The sequence below is a fragment of the Emydura macquarii genome, unplaced genomic scaffold (assembly GCF_026122565.2).
Source record: "Emydura macquarii macquarii isolate MOO-44397 ecotype Brisbane River unplaced genomic scaffold, CSIRO-AGI_Emac_v2 contig_3328, whole genome shotgun sequence".
Classification (NCBI taxonomy): Eukaryota; Metazoa; Chordata; order Testudines; family Chelidae; genus Emydura; species Emydura macquarii.
In genome coordinates this window covers 3,599,686-3,620,151 of record NW_027133465.1, presented here as the reverse complement: position 1 = coordinate 3,620,151, position 20,466 = coordinate 3,599,686, and the positions used below count along the sequence as shown (strand labels likewise).

At 50.6% G+C, this 20,466-nt stretch overlaps 1 protein-coding gene across 3 annotated transcripts in view; it reads left to right on the top strand.

The window, feature by feature from the left end:
- The window catches only part of CAPN5 (calpain 5), a 102,455-nt gene that overhangs the window by 2,765 nt on the left and 79,224 nt on the right, over positions 1 to 20,466 (top strand). The window contains exon 1 of one of the 3 annotated variants that reach the window (XM_067533252.1): positions 2,103 to 2,134. The exons of the other annotated variants lie outside the window; for them this stretch is intronic. The gene's annotated coding sequence lies outside the window, so the exon portion shown is untranslated. Of the gene's footprint in view, positions 1 to 2,102; positions 2,135 to 20,466 lie in introns of those variants that run through there. 3 annotated transcript variants of the gene reach the window in all.

Here is a 20,466-nt window from a genome sequence, read left to right as displayed (position 1 = left end):
TGAATTCTAGAGGTAGCTCTTGCTTGTCTGGATGGTGACATAACGGGCCATTTTGGGAACTTGTGTGAGGAAGTGAAACTTCCGACGGACCAATCAGCTGGTCTGTGAGGCTGCTCTTGTTGTCATTTATATCTGCATCGCCCTAGTCCTGGACTAGGACCCCATTGTGCTAGCAATGGCCTTCCCACCCCATTGACTTTCCCCTGAATTTCTTCTGAGGTCCCTTTGCTGGGTGAACTCCTACCCTGCTGCTGCCCTTTTCCCCAAATTATTTAGTCCGTGCCTGGCTTTTACAGTGGCAAGCACAAGCAGAGGAGTTCTTGTACCAGAGTTGAATATGGAGTCCGTGAACTGCCCATCTATCTAAAGTACTTATATGGCTCCTGTTACTGTGGTATCTGAGCACCTCACAATCTTTTAATACATTCATCCTCCTAACACCCCTGTGAGATTATGGGAGTGCTGTTATCCCCATTTTACAGATGGGGAGCTGCAGCAAAGACAGGCTAAGTGACATGCCCAAGGTCACACAGGGAGTTTGTGGCAGGGCAGGCAATCATCCCTGATCTCCCAAGTTCCCACTGCTGGTCCTGTCTTCCTGCCTGAGCATGCATGAAATGATTTAGGAGGAGACCCCTTATGTCTGTGAAGGCAGCAAAATTCACACTTTCTGAGCATAAAACCATGCTGCTTCCCATGAAGGGAAGGGCACCAAGGAAAACTTTCTGCTCAAGGCACGTTACTTTTTCTGCCATTGCATCGTGCAAATGTAATTTCACTTCAGGCGATGTCCAGCCACGTCGCCTGGCTATGGTACGGCTTTGATTTGACCTTTTTGTAAAACAACAAAAAAACGCCTAGAAAATCAAAAACCAAACCCTGCCCACATTAGGAGCCTGATAGATTCCCAGTGACTTCAGTGGGCTTTAGAGCGGGCCCTAGGAGAAAGTTCAGAGAGTCGTTCCCTGACTTTTCATGTGAATACTGTTCGTGTTAATACTATGCGTGCAACCTTAACTCCGGCCACTTCTGCCTCTTCGTTACCCAATGGTCTCGAGTGACGTCTTCACAGATGGTTATTTCCGTGAGACCCCTGCCTTGTTCCCTGAGCGCTCTACCCTGCACTTTGAATGAGGATCCTCCGGTATGGAAATAATTGTATGTGACTGTCACTGTATCCACAGGGTGAGCTCCTCCAGCTCTAGCAGGGGATAGCTGGCTGCCCCTTCCCCGCTCCCCCAACTCTTGGGTGCTGTCAACCCCTCCACACCTTACAGCTATCGCAAGAAGAAACCTCTTCCAGTGCATCCTGTAGGATATGGCTCTGGGGGCAGGTCCTGAGCATCCTTAGCTCATGCTCTGGTGTCACATGGGGCAGGTTTGGCAGGCTCTCTTTCCCCAGCATCCCAAAGCCGTGTGGAAAGACCGGCAGCGGAAGCCCTGCTCTTCGGGTACTACACGGGGATGGAAGACCTGCAGCAGAGCTGCAGTTGGCCTGGCTGAGCTGCCTCGATCTTGTGAGGCTTGGGCTGCGGGGCTAAAAGTCAGCGTGTGGACATTTGGGCTCTGGACCTCACAGGGTCCCAGAGCTCAGGCTCCAGTCCGAGCATCTGCATAGCTGACCCAGGCCAGCCGTGGGTTTTTTTTTAATCCCTGTGTAGACATAGCCCGAGAAAGGCCTGCAGAGGAGCATGGATGCAGCTGTGAGAGCTGCTCCCTCTACCCTGACTCCAGCACTTCCGGGTGATTAGAGATAATGGGCCAGGCATGCACAAGCGGAGGACGGGTGCAGCTGTGTTGAGTTCTTTGGAGCTACTACCCTGATTTGCACTAGCTGAAATTCTGTGTGTCCCATCCCCCTTGCAGCAAAGTTAGCCCTTTCCTGCCCTGCTTCACCACATTGCGTGCACATAGCCGGGCCGCTTTCATACTGACCTTGTGCTAAACCTAAAGCAAACCTCTGCTGCAAAAGGGCCATTGTATTAAACAACAGGCCTGTTTCTCCAGCCTCAGGATATGGGTAACTCCTATTGACTACAATGGAAACAGGAATTATTACCTGCATGCTTCTAACCTAACCCTTCCCTGCCCCTTTTCTTCCAGGGTGGATTTTTTTATCCACCTGCTCTAAAAAGTAAGATTTTCTTTATTGGAAAGAGACCAGGGTATCATTTTTCTGTTTCTTTACCTTTCATGTAGCCTGTTAATTTCCCAGCCTTCCCAATCGCAATGAAGATTGACACTTGCCTACTTGTTTTTATATAACTGCTGTGACAAATTGCCCTTTGTGGACTGCTGTGGGATTGGCAAGTCTACATTCTTAGTGCTAGAGACTTAGCAGAGAAGATACATTTACAAGGCCAAGTCATATTTGACCGGGGGGGCCTGCATGATGAATGGGACCTGGGACCTGTTTATTGGACCTGATCCAACTTCAGTTATTGGGGCGGGGGGGTGGACGGGGCCAACTTGAACAAATGTGCTGTGTATATTTATGGTGCATTAAAGGTGGTGCATTAAAGGTGGTTTATTATAACACGTTGGCTTTTTCCCCTAGAAAGCATGATGCGATGGGTCTTTTCCTCTCGTCTGATACGCCCAGAGGTGGCGAATTTTTATTAATTCTGCAATTTATTATCCCACCACATAATGATATCCTGCTCTTTTTAATAATTCCAGGCAGTATAACTCTAAACCTGTTCCTGCCCAAAGCTTCCCAATGCTCTGGCACAGTGTCTGATTACCCAGGCCAGTGGACATCATCCAGAGAATTGGGGAAAGCTCTTCTCTTTCCTTAGCAGTGTCAAGGGAGGAGATCCACGTATTCGTGACCACCAGCTGAGAAAAATAGAGGGTTTTTTCCTGTTGTGACTTGTCAGGACCTCAGAGACAGGCATCCTATAGACCATATAGATTGTAACGCTCTAGATTCCCAGAAGAACGGGAGGTAAGCTTGAGAGTTTGTATCAGTAACTTAAGGGTGAACAAACATTACAGGGATATTGTAATTCTCCCCAAAGCAAGCTTTTTAAACCCAGGAAATTTAGAGTTAAAGTTACACTTATATGCAATCCAACTGTGTTTAGGTAGGGAGTTCACAGTAAGGACCCACATAACTTTAACTCTGCCCTGTTAGAGGCAATATGGCATACTGGTTGGAGAACTGAATTGGTACTCGGGAGAGCTGGGTTCTGTTCCCAGCTCTGAGAAGGATATGCTGGGTGATCTTAGGTGAGTCACTTCACTGCCCCGTGCCTCAGTTTCCCCTTCTGTACAATAGGGGTAATGATGCTGACCTCCTTTGTTGCCCTGAGATCCCTGGATGGAAAGAGCTACGTAAGAGCTAGGTGTTATAATAGTGGTGCAATGCAATAACCATCCGATTGTGAGTAAGGCATCCTAGTGCCTGGCTTTGTCTCTGCTGCTGACAAGTGCATGCTCCTTGGGAAGGGGATGACGAAGGCTCCTGAGTTAACCTGAAGTAAAAGCACAATGGAGACCAGGCGCTTTTGTTTCCCTGTGGGCTAACGAGGCGAGCTCAGCCCCAGGTCGGGGTAGAGTTACTCTGCGTTAAGCTAAAGTGCCTTGTCTCCATCTGAGAAGTGAAGACGAGGTCTCAGATTGAACTGTTTCTTCAGGGTCTGAGCTGAGGTCTGGATGCAGGATACAGATGGCTCTGTTTGACCATCCTTTCCTCAGCGCTTGAACTTCTCTGACCTGCTCTGTCCCCTCCCTCATTCCCACTGTTGGGCAGAGAGAATCCTTCTCCCCCCATCCTTTTATTTATTTTTTTTTAAATTCACCCCCTCCAGGCCTTCAACAGTAGCTTCTTGCCCTATGAAACCCTCTGGCAGCCCTACCCTTCTTAGCAAGGTCTTGTCAGGGAAAGCCCAGCGTTTTCAGGCTGTGCAGAGCTGGTCTGACCAGTTTTCTACAGCTGTGGGGATAGCACTTGAGGGGCACCAGCTAGTTTACGAAGCAGCCAGCCAGGGCTTGATGCTGCAGTTCTTATGCAAGTATAGCTCTCTTCAAAGTGAGAGGGAGGCTTGCACAGGTGAAGGCTGTAAGAATGCAAGGTGCCCAGCTGCCTGGCACCTGCTGCTTGGCTCTAGCATCAGCCCGTGTCACCCAGCTGATCATTTCCTAGCTCTTGGTGATTTCTCACAGCAGGGTGCAGTTACTCCAGTTACATTTATATTGGTGGCATTGGGAGTTAGTGACCATCAGAGAGGCTGTTGTAATCAAAAGCAAATTTCTCCAGGGCCTGGGGGAGTGAAATTCTCCCACTTGTCATGGGTAAGTCTCAGGGGATCCTTGTGACTTCTTTAAGGATGCACATGGTGTGCGTGCGTGCTTGCTTGCTTGCTTGCTTGCTTGCTTGCTTGCTGAGAGACAGTGTCTTTCATGTGCTTAGAGAGATGCATATTGCTCAGAGCTCCGGAGTGAAACTGGAGAAAAGCCTGTTGAGGGTCTCTGAGTTAAGTTTAGAGGAAAGAGCAACAAGGGTGATGTTGTGGTGGGCATCTGCTATAGACCACCAGCCCAGGAGGATGAGGTAGATGACGCTTTCTTCAGACAACTAATGAAAGTTTCCAGATCACAGGACCTGGTTCTCATGGGGGACTTCAATCACCCTGACATCTGCTGGGAGAGCAATACAGCAGAGCACAGACAATCCAGGACGCTTTTGGAGGGTGTTGCAGACAATTTCCTGGTGCAAGTGCTGGAGGAACCAACTAGGGGCTGTGCTCCTCTTGACCTGCTGCTCACAAACAGGGGAAGTAGAAGTGGGTGGTAACCTGGGCAGCAGTGACCATGAGATGGTCGAGTTCAGGATCCTGACAAAAGGAAGAAAGGAGAACAGCAGAATACAGACCCTGGACTTCAGAAAAACAGACTTTGATTCCCTCAGGAAACTGATGGGTAAGATCTCCTGGGAGGCTAATATGAGGGGGAAAGAAGTCCAAGAGATCTGGCTGTATTTTAAAGAAACCTTATCGAGGGCGCAGGAACAAACCATCCCAATGTGGAGAAAGAATAGCAAATATGGCAGGCGACTGGCTTGGCTTAACAAAGAAATCTTCGGTGAGCTTAAACACAAAAAGGGGTGCCTGACCAGCCTGATTGTCGTCTATGAGGAGATGACTGGCTCCGTGGATGTGGAGAAAGCAGTGGACACTTTTGATATGGCCTCCCACAGTATTCTTGCCAGTAAGTTAAAGAAGTAAGGGTTGGATGAATGGACTATAAAGTAGATAGAAAGCTGCCTGGATTGTCGGGCTCAATGGGTAGTGATCAACAGCTCGATGTCTAGCTGGCAGCCGGTCACAAGCGGAGTGCCCCAGGGGTCGGTGCTGGGGCCGGTTTTGTTCAACATCTTCATTAATGATCTGGAGAATGGGGTGGATTGCACCCTCAGCAAGTTTGCAGATGACACTAAGCTGGGGGGAGTGGTAGATACACTGGAGGGTAGGAATAGGATACAGAGGGACCTAGACAAACTGGAGGATTGGGCCAAAAATATCTGATGAGGTTCAACAACGACAAGTGCAGAGTCCTGCACATAGGATGGAAGAATCCCATGCACAGCTACAGACTGGGGACCAACTGGCTAGGCAGCAATTCAGATCTGGGGGTAACAGTGGACAAGAAGCTGGATATGAGTCAAGAGTGTGTCCTTGTTGCCAGGAAGGCTAACGGCATATGGGGCTGCATTATAGGAGCATTGCCAGCAGACCGAGGGCAGTGATTATTCCCCTCTATTCAGCACTGGTGAGGCACGTTTGCTGCTATGTGGCTGGAGTCTCTGTACAGGTAGTCGAGGGTTTCTAAAGCGGCAGGTGACACTTGAACCGGTAGATGTCTGCTCTGCTCTGCTCTGCTCCGCTCCATTGAGGTTGCTCCAGAGTTGCAGCCAAGTGAACATCTGTCACCTGAACGGCCAGCGGAAGGGATGGTGAAAGAGAAGGGGGCCAATCCCCTGGCCAGACGTACAGCTCAGAGTGGGTGTGCTGAGCAGCCAGCAAAGCTCAGCTGTGCCCCTGTGGGCCAGCTGCTCAGGAGAAACCTCAGCAAACCCTTGCAGACAAACACTCACCACGCTGCAGCCTGGCCGGGGGCCCCCCGTCCTGCCCCGCATGTCAATCCCAGGAGGGCAGGCGGCACGCGCACATGGGCTGGGCATGGATGAGGGGAGCAGCTCCTGTGGAACTACGTGAAACGTGCCACGTGGGGACATCGAGCTGCGTGGCCAGTACCCAAAACGATGTGTGTCCCCACGCTGGGTGCAGCCCTTTGCTGGCGGTGCCCCAGCCCCACAAGCAGGGGAATGCACATAGAGCCCCAAGGGGTGGTGCCTGTCTGAGCAGGCAATGGGGGGAGGATGGACTGGCCTCTTCTCCCTCCCCCGCTTTTTGATCACCAGCACAGTGATCCGCGATGGCAGCTGTTGCAGCTGTATAAGTAGCTGGGAGGCCGGTCCCGTTGTGTCTCCTAAGCGGCTGGCTGTCAGGCTGAGTGTGATGCGCATCCCGTGGCAATGTCACTGCAGTGATCACTCCCAAGCAGCCTTCCTTCCCCCGTCACAATGGCATTCACACACGCCCCCACGTGGCCAGGCGCTGAAGGTGCACGTGGTCTTAACGTGGTAGGTCCTGTTCCTCAGACACTCTCCTCCGCCCGCTACGTTCTCCCTCCTCCTGGCTGGGATGGCTAGAGGATAAACGCCCGGATCATTAGGGGGAGCGGAGCCCCTGCCATCCAGCCCGGTGTGAGCTCTGGTGCGCACAAGGATGCAGGAGGTACGCTTCAGCCCTGAAACTGCCACAGCACGGGATGGGGCAATGCACATAGCAGACTCTTACCGAGGGGCTGGCTCCGGGAAGGGTTGTGTGAGCCAGACCATCCCCAGCCACTGGGGGACGCTCTCATCTGCAGCTGCACTTTGTGACTGGTCTACGAGGGATGAGCTAAAACCTCCGGCTGCAGAGATGCTGGAACTTGGGGAGTGTCCGGAACCGCAGACACCTCCCTGGGTCTATATTGATGCATAATGCAAACAATGGGGAAAAATCTGCCACACCTGCAGGGGAGGAAAACAGCTGAGGGCAATCCTGCAGGCATTCAGAGCCGGGTAGTCTGAGCACATATCGCCATGGGGATAAAGCCCATAAAGATATCTCTCAACTCTTAATTCGGGGAGGGCCCCCACTGTGGAGACGCCAGGCCTGTATTGGCATTGGGCAATGAGTCACGACCCATGAGTCATGATCGAACTGGGCAGGTGCTTCCCCGTGCGTCTGACAACCTGGTCTTCCTCCTTGCCGTTTTCATCTGAAAAGAGAACGAAGTCTCTCCCGAGCTGCAAGGAAAGCCTTCAAGATGTGACCCGCGGCAGGGACGTCTGCCTGCATCTGCAGCCAGCCTGGAACTTTCTTGTATCAGGAAGTGCAGCGATGCTGCAGGTGTCACGTGCTGTCCACGGTAGTGGCCATTAATGTGCTCCATCAACTCTTCAGTGTTGTGATGCCTTTAGCTCATAAAGCCGAGATCCGTGATCTCCTGGGCTTCGAGCTAGCATCGTGCATTTTTACGGCTCTGTTATTGTTAGAATAATGGGACCAAAGGCAATTAATTGGTGGTGCCGCGTGGGTGTAGCCATGCGCTCTAGTTTATTTACGTTAGGAATTCTCTGGAACAGTGAAACCTCAATTATCTGGACCCCAAACCTCTCAGTCCTGGTTCCCAAAGTCCATCACTTCCACTAAAATCTCTCCTGCTAAACCCGAACCATTCCCTGTGCCCTCAGGCCATTCAGATAATTGAGGCATGTGTCTAATGGCTGGCTAGACTGGTGTTTCTGGCTGGCTGGAGAGAACACAGTGGTAATTGCCTGTGGTTACTGGTAGGGGCCCAGTCCTGCTCCCGTTGCAGACAATGGGGTCTCTCCATTAGCTTTAATGGGAGATTCTAAATCAGACGCTTTTGCAGTGGATTATACAAGTGTATGATCAGTCCACGCCTACAAGGACAACATCCTGTTATTGCCAAGGGTAACCCACATGGGTACTAACAGGGAGTTCCTGGGAAACAGACATAGCAACGTGGGACATTTCTAACGGCTTGTAAGTAACACTACAAGTCTGTGTTCAAAGCAAAGCGTGAGTCAGGGGATGGCTATCAATCCCAGCTGGCTAATAAGTAATCAGATCTGCCAGATACCAAGCGATTTAGATTGTGAGCTCATTAGGGCATGGACCAAGGGCAGAACTGAGACTCCAGTATCAGTCAGACCCATTACCCCAGTGCAGAAGGGATACTCAAAGGCCTTTTCCTCTTGGGTGTCTTTAGGTGGAGAAAGCAGGGTCCAAGCATAATTTTTTCAGGCCCAGTACAAACTTGTAACATGGGCCCCCTCCCACACACCTAATGGGGATTGCAGCCTGGGCCGGGCCCCCCAGGGCCTCCAGGCCCCGGTAAAGTGTGCCCTTTCCCCCCTATATGGGGGCCCTGGGAGAAGGCATGTGTGTGACCTCTTCCCATCAACATTCAGATTGCATGATGTTTATAGTTAGGGGGTCTGAATGTCCTCCAGATAATCGTCCCCAGCCCCTTCCCCTACCAGAATACAATTATCATCCAAATGTTCGTTTGTGACACTCACGTGTGTCTTGTCTCAGATCGGATTGAAAGCTCTCTCTGGGGTAGGGGCTGTCTGTGTCTATATAGTAGGGCCCAGAAGAAGGTTCCTGTAATTTACTAGAGTAGTGATTTGTTAAGAAGCCCTGGGGAGTTATGGGCATGCTCAGACTCTGTGCTTCGTAGGCTTCCTCTCTTTCACAGCTCCCGCTGCTGCTTGTAATTATTAACTGGCTTGGCATGAAGCAAATGGGTCAGGGACCGAGGGAGGAAATGAGGAATTGATAAGCCAAGGAGGGTATTTTTTAAGCAAGGGTTAGCCATCTGCATAGCTCGGTATTAGCGCTTTCTTTGCTAGTTGTATGCTGCATTCTGACCTCTAGACCAAAAAACACAGGGGCTGGAGGGGGAATCATTGCAGCTTCTCCCAGCTTCTAATATGTGCTTGGTGCTTTGGAGCAGCCCTCTAGACCCTGTGTGCTGTGTGCAGACTCTAGACCCTGTGTGCTGTGTGCAGAGCCGATGGCTGCTATGACCTCTCCCTGGGGGTGAGTGGAGCGGAGCCAAATCTGGTGGCACCCTCCAGGAAGGGGAGAGAGCCTTCCCATCACACCAGGCTTCCTCAGTTCCCTGCAATATTCACTCCCTGGGCATTGAGGGGGAAGAGCCATGCTCCGGAACAAACGCTCCTGCCGATCCCCCTGATATCGGAGCAGGAGTTAATGGGTTAATGCCCACTGGGAGCCGCTGCCCAGCTGCTACTGCCCAGACACAGCGGGTAGCTAATGCCAGTAGCACTGGGTGGGGTCCCGGGGGACCTGGGCTGCACTCCCCGCCCTGCCACTCACCTCCTGGATGACCCTGGGCAAGTTGCTTCACCTCTCGGGGCCCGTCTTGTCTAGTTACACACACACACCGTGCGTGTGTACGTACAGCGCCCAGCACACTGGGGTCTTGATCTCCGGGGGAGGCTGCTGGTAGGTGCTGCCGTAAGACAGATACATTTGCTCTGAGCTCTTGACTCTCCCCTCCTCGCCCCCCTCCGTTTTCTGCACCGTGCAGCTCTTCTGCAGGCAGGCGGGTTTTGTGTTCTGAATTGGGCGGTGGCGCAGAAAGGAAACTGGCTTGAGTGTAGTGGATGGGAGGCAGGGTGTGAGGCAAACCGCTTCACTTCAGGGTGCAGCACAAGCCGGCGACTGCCCGGTCAATATGTCTTAGCAGTTTTCTAGGGCTTTATATTGTCCAAGCACCGCGCAAGCTGCTCATCTGTGAAAGCCTGGTGAGGGAGGCAGGTTTTATCAGTGGGGTACGGTGTGCCCCGCTCCCCCCAGACCAAGGGGTGAGGCTGCCCCATCCCAGCCTGCGGGCCTGGAGCAGGTAAATGCGGGGGGGGGGGGGGGCAGGGTGCCGGGGACGGGCGGGGGACGCAGGAGGCTCTGAGGAGTGGCTGCTCCCGCCAGAGCCGGATTAACTCTCCTGTGGGCCTGGGGCTGTTTTTGTGGGGACTGGGGCCAGGTTGGGTCCACGCCTGGCGCTGGGGCCTCTGGGGCATGGGATGGCTGGGGCAGGGCTGGGGCCTGGGCTCTGGGGGCGCTTGGGGCACTCCAGCACTGGGGCCACATGGCCAGCCAGGCTGGGGCTCCTGGGCCACCCAGCGTGGGGCTCTGACGAGAGAGGGCTGGAAGGGCGTGGCTTCGGGCGGAAGGGGTGGGGCCGGTGGGCTAGCATCCCTGAACATGCGGTTTGCCAGCCGGCCCGATTTAGTTTTGCAGGGCCCCTCTTAGCTTGAGGCCCTGGGCTGCAGCCCCTAAAGCCCCTGCATTAATCCGGTCTTGGCTCCCCCCCTCCCCCCATCCCCACCCCCGGCTGTGGGCTGAGGCCGCCCCATCCGAGCCGGCGCTGGGCTGGAGCGGGAGAAGTGGGTGCTGTGCGGAGGGTAAGCACAGGGATGGGGGGGCAGCAGAGCCAAGCCTGCATTTGTGCCCCCCCAGGCCTCATGCTCCCTCCCCCCACAGGTATAGCTGGCTACAGGTCACTCCCATCTGGCCCCAGGCAGGCCGATGGCGAGGTGGGTTTTCTGCTTTCCTGCTAAACGCTTCAGTCCGTGCCTTTATTCTCCTAACCCGCTCCCATTTCAGGTGTTTGTTTCATCCGCCTGTTGTGTCCTCTCTGGTGTGCTGATTGTGGGCTCTCTGGGGCAGGGACTGTCTTCGTGGTGGCTTGTCTGTACAGCACCTAGGACTCTGCAGAGCTGATCTTTGCTCAGAGGATCCTTTCTCTACCATGGTGGAAAGTTGTTTTCCCTGTCACTCAAGCCCATAACCTTGGCTTCATCTTCAACTCTGCCCTCATCTTTCACCCCCGCATCCAGGCTGTGTCTACAACTCGCCACTTCTTCCCGCCCAACCGCTCGGCGATCTAACCTCTGCTCCGTGCCCGTGCTGCCAAAGCGCTTGTCCCAGCCTTTGGCATCTCAGGTCTTGGCCTCATCTCCTCCTCTCTGGCCCTGATGGCTCCAGCTGTCCCTCCAGCCCGTTCGGACTGCTGCTAAGCTCATCTTCATGGCTCGTCACTTGGATTGTCACCCCGTCTTTAAATCCCTGCAGCGCCTCCCCCTCTGTCACCTCGTCAAACACACATTTCTTGTCCTCACTGACAAGTCCTCCGCAGCTTAGCACTACCTTCTCTCTCCCTCCTGTTATCTCGACTCCCAGTTATTCAAGCCTCTATTGCCTGATCCTGCCTTTCTATGACAAGAGCTTTTGTGCTGTCTCTCCCTTATGCGTAGGGAAAAGCTTCTGGTCACAATCCATAAAGCCACCACGACGCTGTGCTCCAAGTCCCAGAATACGTGCAGGAGACTGCAACCTACTAAATAAATACGCTGCTTTTACGCAGCACTTTTCATCAGTAGGTCTCAAAGCATTTTACAAAGGAGGTCAGTATCCCCATCTCCATGTCACAGATGGGGAAACTGAGGCACAGGGCGGGACGTGACTTGTCTGAAGTCACCCAGCAGGCCAGTGGCTGAGCTGGAAACAGAGATTGGAAGGAGGCCATCTTTTTGTTCTGCGTTTGTACAGCGGCTAGCACAATGGGGTCTGGTCCGGGCTAGAGCTCCGAGGCATTACTGTAATACGAACAATAAATAATCACCACCCTCGAGTCTCCTGAGTTCCAGTCCAATGATCTGTCCGTTAACATACCTGCGGGGAGCACCGCTCCTGAGTGGCTGAGCATTGTGCACATCCTGTCAGATTTGTTGTTCTGTCTCTCGTCCCGTTGGTTTGTGTTCCCTTCTTTTGTCTTGTCGTTTAGACTGCCAGCTCTGTGGGGCAGGGGCCATCATTTACCATACGTTTGTACAGCACCTTGCACGACGGGGCCTCCCTGGTCGAGGCCATCAGGTGCTGTTGTAATAGAAATGTGTGAATAACCCTAAAAGCCTCCTGCAGTCTATGGGAGACTTTCTGCTGCTGTTAGCGGGTTTTGGATCAGGCCCCAGGACTGGATCATTGCAATCGCTTCTCCTTCAGCATCTCTTGAAGAAATAGCAGCTTCCGGGAGATAGCCGAGCGTTGCTGGGGCTCTGGAACGGCACGCCTGGCGTGCCCATGGGTTTTGCCTGCGCACTGCTTGGCAGCCCCTGAGTGAATGCCAGGAACGCGTCCTTCCACAAATTGCCAGGAGGAAGTGCCTCGCGGGCAGAGGATATCCTGCCATTGTAAGAGCCGTGCATGGAGCACCGGGTCTTCCTCTTTCCACATATCTCAAGTGCTGGTAAGAGGAGGGGAACGACACTCGTGGCAAGGCAGACTGCCCCCGGGGGGAAATGCTTACTCCAGCTCTGCGTACCGGGGGGCAGGTGTAGCGGAGGGTCAGAGAGGAAGTGTACACTGTCTGTACGACGTGTCTGCAAGTGTATGTGGGGATAACGACACCGTTATTGTTAGTAACGGGCTGATCGAAAGGAAGCCGTAGAGAGTTTTGCCGTGGATCCCGGTAGCTTTTTTTTAAAGATTCCATTGTAACCAGGTTTGAAGTCAAACCTCTCCCTGTGGTGTTAGGAACCACAACGCTGAAGCATTGTGAGAGCGCAGGAGAAACCAGCTACTGACACTGAGTGGAGATGCTTGTGAGATAGACAAGCCTGTTTTCATTTGTCTCCTCTAGCCACTGGGCTGGGAGTCAGGTGACTTGGCTTCTGGTTCTGACACTTTGTGCGTGACTTGGGCAGCTAACCTCTTTGATCCTCAGCATCTCCTCTCTGTGAAATGGACACAATAGCATTTACCCGCTGGATGGGGATATTATGTGTCCTAATTAAGTAATGCTTGTAAAGTGCTATGATATATTCTGAAGGCGAGTCCGTGTCAGAGCCTGATGGTGTCAGGATTAGAACCCAGAGATTCTTGGTTCCCAGCCCTGTGTTGCAGTTCACTATCTTATTCCACCTCTAGGGATAACTCATCACCCCATAAACCAAGATTGGCTATTTCTCTAAAGATATGCTATGGCTCAAACAGGAGTTCAGGCTGGGTGCAGGACTTACTAGGTGGAAGCTCTGTAGGCTGTGTTCTGCAGGTTTCATTAGATGCCTGCAATGGTCCCTTCTAGCCGGAGCAGCTCTGAATAGTTGAAATCATTTATCTAAAAGGTGCTGCAATTGTGAAACAAGTGAATTTTGCGCGCACACAAAAAGTCTCATGAAGAATAGTTTCCCCAGCATTGTGTTGCATAAGCAGTGACTGGCCATGCTCCTCTTCTGAGCTTTTGTGGTTTTAAAAAAAAAAATTTGACCACATCTACACCCAGCAACATTCCTGCATTTAAAAACAAAAAGATTCTAGTGGAAACCAGGTTTGAAAAGAAACTTGCCCCTGGGGTGTTAGGAAACAAAGTGCTTCAGTATTGTGATGACACAGGAGAAACTGGAAAGTGAAACTGATTCGAGACAGCTGTGTGCCACCCGCTGTGATGAAGGTTTCCGATCCAAAGCAAAATATATTCTGGTCGAAGAGAAGGGATTTGGGGTAGTGTTGAAAAGACCCAGTTTCACAATGGGAACTTGCTGTGGGATGAAATCTGGGCACAGCGGAAGTCAGCTCTGCTGCTCCAGAAGATGTAAGAGCTGCCAGAGAATTGTGTTTTCCAGGCACAGCACACATGTCGTTATAGGCTGTTTGTTGTGGGTACAATGTACCATTCTCTTCCCACTGCCGCAGCCTTGTATCCAGCAACAACGGTCTTGTCATAGGTCGGTTTCAGTGTGGGGAATGAGGAACTGTCTTGTGCAAAGGCTGTTCTAGTAAGTGAATATTGAAGCTGTGGGAGTCCAGTTGCATTTGCATCAGTGAGGCTAAACCAGTGACTCTTTGGGACTTCCCTTAGGTTTAACCCTAACACTCCAAAATCCTTTTCAAGTGGAAGCTGGTTCAAATGAGGTTTAAATGCAGTTTTTCCACAATGTCTATTTAAAAAAAAAAAGCTGCATCTAGGTAGATCATTGGGCTGGACTCAGGAGACCCAATTCCCTGCTCTGCACCAGGCCTTTTGTGTGGGTGTCTTATGGTGTCTACACTGCACTCTAAGCCTGGGCTCTGATTCAGGTTTGAGCCCAAGCTCCCCTTCCATCCACACACAAATCAATCTGACTCAGATTAGCAAACACTCAGGACCTGGGTCCGAGTCACTTTGTAGTGTGGACGCAGCTCAAGCCACAAACCTGAGTCAGAAGGTCTGCGCAATGCAGCATGGCTGTGTTAGCGCAGCTGGGAGACCTGGCTCCAGCAATTGTAGTGCGGACGCTCAAGTGCCGGCTTGGAAACACCAAGACCACAAGCGAGGGTCTTACAGACCCGGGTTTATGACGCAGTACAGACACACTGGTTGGGCTTGTCTACACTTGAAAAGCTGCAGCCATGCTGCTTCAGCGTAGAGACTACGTACACTGACGGGAGAGGCTCTCCCATCTGTGTAAGTGCTCCACCTCCCCGAGAGGCAGCAGCTAGAATTCTTCCAATAACCTAGCAGTGTCTACACCAGCGGTTAGGTCGGTTTAACGACACCTCTCAGGGATGTGGGTTTTTCACACCCCTGAGCGACATAGCTAGGTCGACCTAACTTTGTAGTGTAGACCAAGCTTTAGTCTCTCAGTGCCTCAGTTCCCCATCTATAAAATGGGGATAACAGCGCTGCCCTACCTCCCGGGAGACTCGGAGGATAAATACAGCAAATATTGTGAGGCAGTGAGAGACGCTGGTAACAGGGGCCTACACGGATAATTCTTGTGACCTGCCCAGCACCACAGCGGTGCAGAATCACAGTTGGCTAAGGACTCCTTGAAGTGACAGTGTGTTTCCCGCTATCTGCCGTCACTGGGCAGCGGTGTTTATTTTGCCTGGTACATACCTCTTCCCTCTTCCTTTCCTGGAGCTCGTATCTGGGCATCTTTAGATGTGTGGCCGCTTCCATGGTTATATCACCACCCTCGGAAGAACGTGCCCACGTTTGCTGAGAGATGGCTTAATTTACTGCTTTGCAAAAACAAAGCTGCTCTCTCTCTCTTTCTGGTACTAGTACATTTGCTGTCCCCAAATATAAAATGGGGTGTACTGAATCTGCAGCCGGCTGACAGGCAGTGTCGGCCACTGATGGGGCACTGGGCTCGACAATCCCGAAGGAGGCCTCAATTCTCTTCCTGGATTAGCCGTTGACCTGCAGGGTGACCTTGAGCAAGTCACTGCACCTCTCCATGCCTCAGTTTCCCATCCTGCCCTGTGTCTTGCTAGACCATAAGCTCTTTGGGGCAGACACCAGCTTTTACTATGTATCTGTACAGCCCCTAGCACAATGGGGCCATGATCTTGGTTGAGGCCTCTAGGCAAATAGTAAGAATAATATCATGGCCAGTTGGGACTTCTCAGTGACACGGGAGCTAGACTCTAACCCAGATCTTTAGTTGTTAGCAATACAAAGTAGAGGGCTGAGGTCTACGCAGGCCCATGTGCTCCCCGTGACCCGTCTCCGGCCCTGCTCCTGCTGGCCGCCGGTGCCTCGCTGTTGCATGCGACTCGTCAGCAGCCTCACTCCGCAGTACGTGCACAGCGTGGCGAGGTGGTGGTGACCTCAGGCATCCCGTTCTGGGTGCTGCACTGCAAGAAGGATGTGGACAAACTGGAGAGAGTCCAGAGGTGAGCAACAAAAAACAATAAAAGGTCTAGAAAGCCTGACCTGTGAGGAAAGGTGAAAAAACTTGGCATGTTTAGTCTTGAGAAAAGACAACTGTGAGGGGGACCTGAAAACAATCTTGAATTATATTAAGGGCTGTTGTAAAAAGGACAGTGATCAATGGTTCTCCATGCCCACTGAAGGTAGGGCAAGTAGTGATGGGCTTAATGTGTGCAAGGGAAGTTTTACATGCGATATTAGGAAACGTTTTCTAACTAGAAGGGCAGTTAAGCTGTGGAGTAGATTGTCAAGCTGTCTGGCAGTGGCTCAAAGGCATGAGTACCAGCCTCAGGGCAGACTGGGAAGAAGCAGGGCACACACCCCAAATTGGTTCATCCACCAATTATGAAGTGTAACCTCCTCAGGCACTATGCCAGCCTCAGCGTGGAGTCATGGACAATCCCCTGGGGTGCACTGATCTGTCTGGCTGCCCAGGTAGGCCTACCTTTGTGATAGATGGTCCCTTACACGACTAATCACAGCAATATTCAGGTTATTCCCAGTTCCAACAGATCAGTCGCTTACCCCAGGTTAATTGCACTGTAGATCTCAGATGAAAGACAGCGCTTTTAGCCAATCTATAATAAATTATCGAAAGATTTATCTTATAGGAAAAGGAAACGAGAGAGGTATTTACAAAGTTAAAGCAGGTAAACATATATACCCACGAATGAGTTACAATCAGGTAATAGAAGCTTCCATGATAAGCAAGCTCTGTATGTTCTTTATATGCCCCTCAGAGTCCAAGCAACATAGAGATCTACTTCTTTCTTGTAAGGTTTTTCATTCCCCTGCTCTGAGTTGCAAACTCAACTAGTGGGAGGAATTCATTTGTATGACTCATCTTCCTAGGGGATGGTAGCAAACAATAAAGTCTTTTGTCCTCTTTAACGTCCCACAATAGGTGTTGATGGGCCTTCCCTGTTGGCCAGGAGGTGACACCTTTTATTGGAGACCAGCACTCCACACATTAATGGGTCTCTCCTGTCTGGTGATTTACACAGTCAAAGAGGCTTACAATACAAGTGCTCAAATATTACCTTACAGTATGGGGTACAGATGTTCTAAGTGATATTTATGCAGGGAGCAACTCACAAGCATTCAAGAAAGACTAAGCACTTCCTTATAATTTTAATACCCATTTTAACAATGCTGACAGACAGGTGAGCCAGACGGATTCCAGCTATGTACTTGTTAGTATTCAGCTGGGGCATTGGGAACTTGACATGAGCTGGCACCTGCTCTGCCAGCATCACGTAGGTTTCCACGGGAGGTTGTGGAATCCCCATCAGTGGAGGTTTTTAAGAACACCTGTCAGGGATGGTTTAGGAGATACAGGTAATCCTACTTCAGTGGAGGGCCGGGGAGCTGAACTTGTCCTCTTGAGGTCCCTTCCAGCCCTACATTTCTGTGAGTCTATGTTCTGTGTAGAAACTGGGTGAAGTTGTTTGTTTTATGGTTCATTGGGTCTGGTAACACCCAAGCTGTTCTGAGTCTCCTGTGAACAGGTAGAAAAACAAGCTGGGTGACTCACTGCCTGGTTGATGGTGTCTTTAGTGGGTTAAAACAAGACAGAAAGAGGGTGCATACAAAGCAGTACCGTCTTGCTGTGCCTGCAGTATTTTTCCAGCTTTGTTTGATTGTATTTGTTTATAAGGAGGGAATGAATCTGACTGGGTGGTTTTGATTGAGTGCAGCGTATCCGCTTCACTGCAGTCCGCAAACGGCATCCCACCTGCTTGAGCAATGATTGAGCTGCTTGAAAGAACGCTGGTGTTGCTAGCAACACAACGTGAAGCTAGAAAATAAGATATTGTGGGTGAAATCATGGCTCCATTGAAGTCAATGGCAAAACTCCCTGTGACTTAAGTGTGGCCAGGATTTCCCCCTAGGATCGGAAGGCTAAAGAACTGCTAGAAACTTCCTATTGTACCTTGCTGGGATCAAACCACTGCACACTCGGGTGGAATGTGTCGTCATGCCATTCAGCCCAGATGTTGTGCGTAGGATGGAATTTCTGCAGTGGGAAGAGAATAGCCGTCTAGTCTGCAATTGGACCCTGCCTGCATAAGCCCTGTTTAAACAGTTATTTATCCTGGTTTCAGACAGCACTTCAGATAGAATCATAGGGCTGGCAGGGACCTCGAGAGGTCATCTAGTCCAGTCCCCTGCACTCATGGCAGGACTAACTAATATCTAGACTATCCCTGACAGGTGTTTGTCTAACCTGCTCTTAAAAATCTCCAATGATGGAGGTTCCACAGCCTCCTTAGGCAATTTATTCCAGTGATCACTACCAGCTGGCAGTGCTGGCTGGCTCCAATGCCCCAAAATCTCTGGAGGTGATAAAGGGAATTCCATAATATACCTGAGTCATATAATTGGCCTCATCCAAGGAAATGTCTCTCCTATTTAACCCTTTCAGCCTCTAACTGCTATGCCTGAGACGTGGATTCAAGCTGTCTCAGTCCAGTGTTTTTAATGCAATGTCTGTGCAGCCTATTTCCATTGTTGTTACAATGTTATGGCCTTGATCTTTCTTGCCCACGTTGTATTTATTTCGCATCAGCCGTGGAAGTGTCTGTTTCTATTGCTCTTTTGCGGTTTCTGAACTTGATTCCCCTGGCTTCGTGCAAGAGTCAAAAAGCAATTAGCCTGCTCAGAGCATTTTAATGTGCCAGATCGAATGTGCAGCCTAGGAAATGAAAAACCGTGTAAATTGGAAGCGGGGATGGATTTAACAGCAGGCAGTGTCAGAATTCTGCCGTTTCTGCTTAATTGTTTTATACATTTTAAAAAAATGTTCTTGAACTGCAGCATTCTTTCTTGTTTCACTTGAGATTCTCCTTTGTAAACCAAATCAGTTTCTGTCAGTGAGTCATTTATTTATAATAACTAGTTATATTTGCATAGTGCCTACCATCCCGGGAGGTCCCACAGTACTTTACAAACAGGAATTTCTTCACACGCAAGGCTGACAGGCAGTCACCTCTTGGGTGGAAAGCACCTATCAGCACCCAGCAGCACCCTGCCAACATTTAGGACAGGAATTGAAGCACACTGTATCAACTGAAAATGTAGGGGGGGAACGTTATGTTTATAGGCAATATTGGAATTTCACAGGCTAATAACCTTACTTTTGCAAGACTCCGTCATTGGATCCATAGGGTATGTTTACACAGCAACTAAACACCTGCGGCTGCGGGGCTGTTTCATTGCTGTGTAGACTTCCGGGCCTGGGCTGGAGGCAGAGCTCTGGGACCCTCTCATCTCCCAGGGTCATAGAGCCTGGGACCTCTGTTTTACATCTTATATGGATGATAGTACCTCCAGTAATGATGTCCCCTAATACCATGTGTGTTCAATACTGACTGAGAGGGGAGGGTGCTGCCTACTGAATCATAGTATAGGAGCTTAGCACGGCTCTCTGAGCACCATAGTGGAGATTTTAGGTGGGAAGAAACCTATCAGAGTTCTAGTTTGCAAAGGAAACACAAACCTCTGCATTAAAAAGCACGGCCTAAAGCTATTCGTTTACACCCAGAACTCCTGCACTAGGAGATGTAATTACCACTTATTCATAGATTTTTAAAGCCAAGAGGGATCGATCCCTCTGGCCTGACCTCCTACAGACACAGAGAAAGTCACCAAGTGGGTTTCCGCATCAACTTAACTTGTAGTTGAGCTACAGCGTGTCTCTAAGAAAGATACCAGACCTCAAATCCAAACTAGGTCTAACTCTTGCTGATTCTTTTTGCATAACGTCTCTAAGATATGGCCTTTTCCAGCCATCTGTGCAGCTAAAACGCTCGTCCAGGCTCTCATCATCTCAAATATCGATTACTGCTATAGCCTTCTCTCTGCCCTTGACAAATGCAATCTTGCCCTGCCGATATCCATTCGGACAGCTGCTGCAAAGATCATGCTCTTAGCCTGTTGCTTTGACCACGTCACCCCTCTTTGCTTCCTTCCGCTGGCTCCCCCTTCTCTATCAGATCAAACATAGGCTGTGAAAGTCAAGATAAGTGGCATATCCCCCCTTCCTATCATCCCTCATTCATTATCAGGATGTCAGCTTCTGCCTGCGTTCGGCCTCTTGTTAAATTTTCAAAGAAGTACCTTTGTGCTTTCTCCCATGTTGCCCCTCGTGCTTGGGAGGGGCTCTCCATAGACACCCGCAAAGCCATCTCATGAGCCTCTTTCAAAACGCTCCTTCAAAACTCCTTTGCTGTCTTGCCTGGAAAAACTTGGCAACAGTTTAATCTGCAGATGTGCTGAGACTACTGACTGTCACGCAGACAGCACTATCTGTGTTTCCTTGTACTTCCTCGTCTGTCTGTACCCATCCGTTGTCTCTTGTCTTATACTTACATTGTGAGCTCTTTGGGGCAGGGACCATCTTTTTGTTCTGTGTTTGTACAGCACCTAGCACAGTGGGGTCTTGGTTCATGACTAGGGCTCCCAGCTGCTACAATAATGCAAACAATAATAACAACAACCAGTCCTGGCCATCCAAATCATCTATGCCTTTATGAGGTCGTTAGGGCCCTGTAGTAGATGGATTGCTCGTACTCAGATCCTCTTTTGAGTCTGTCACAA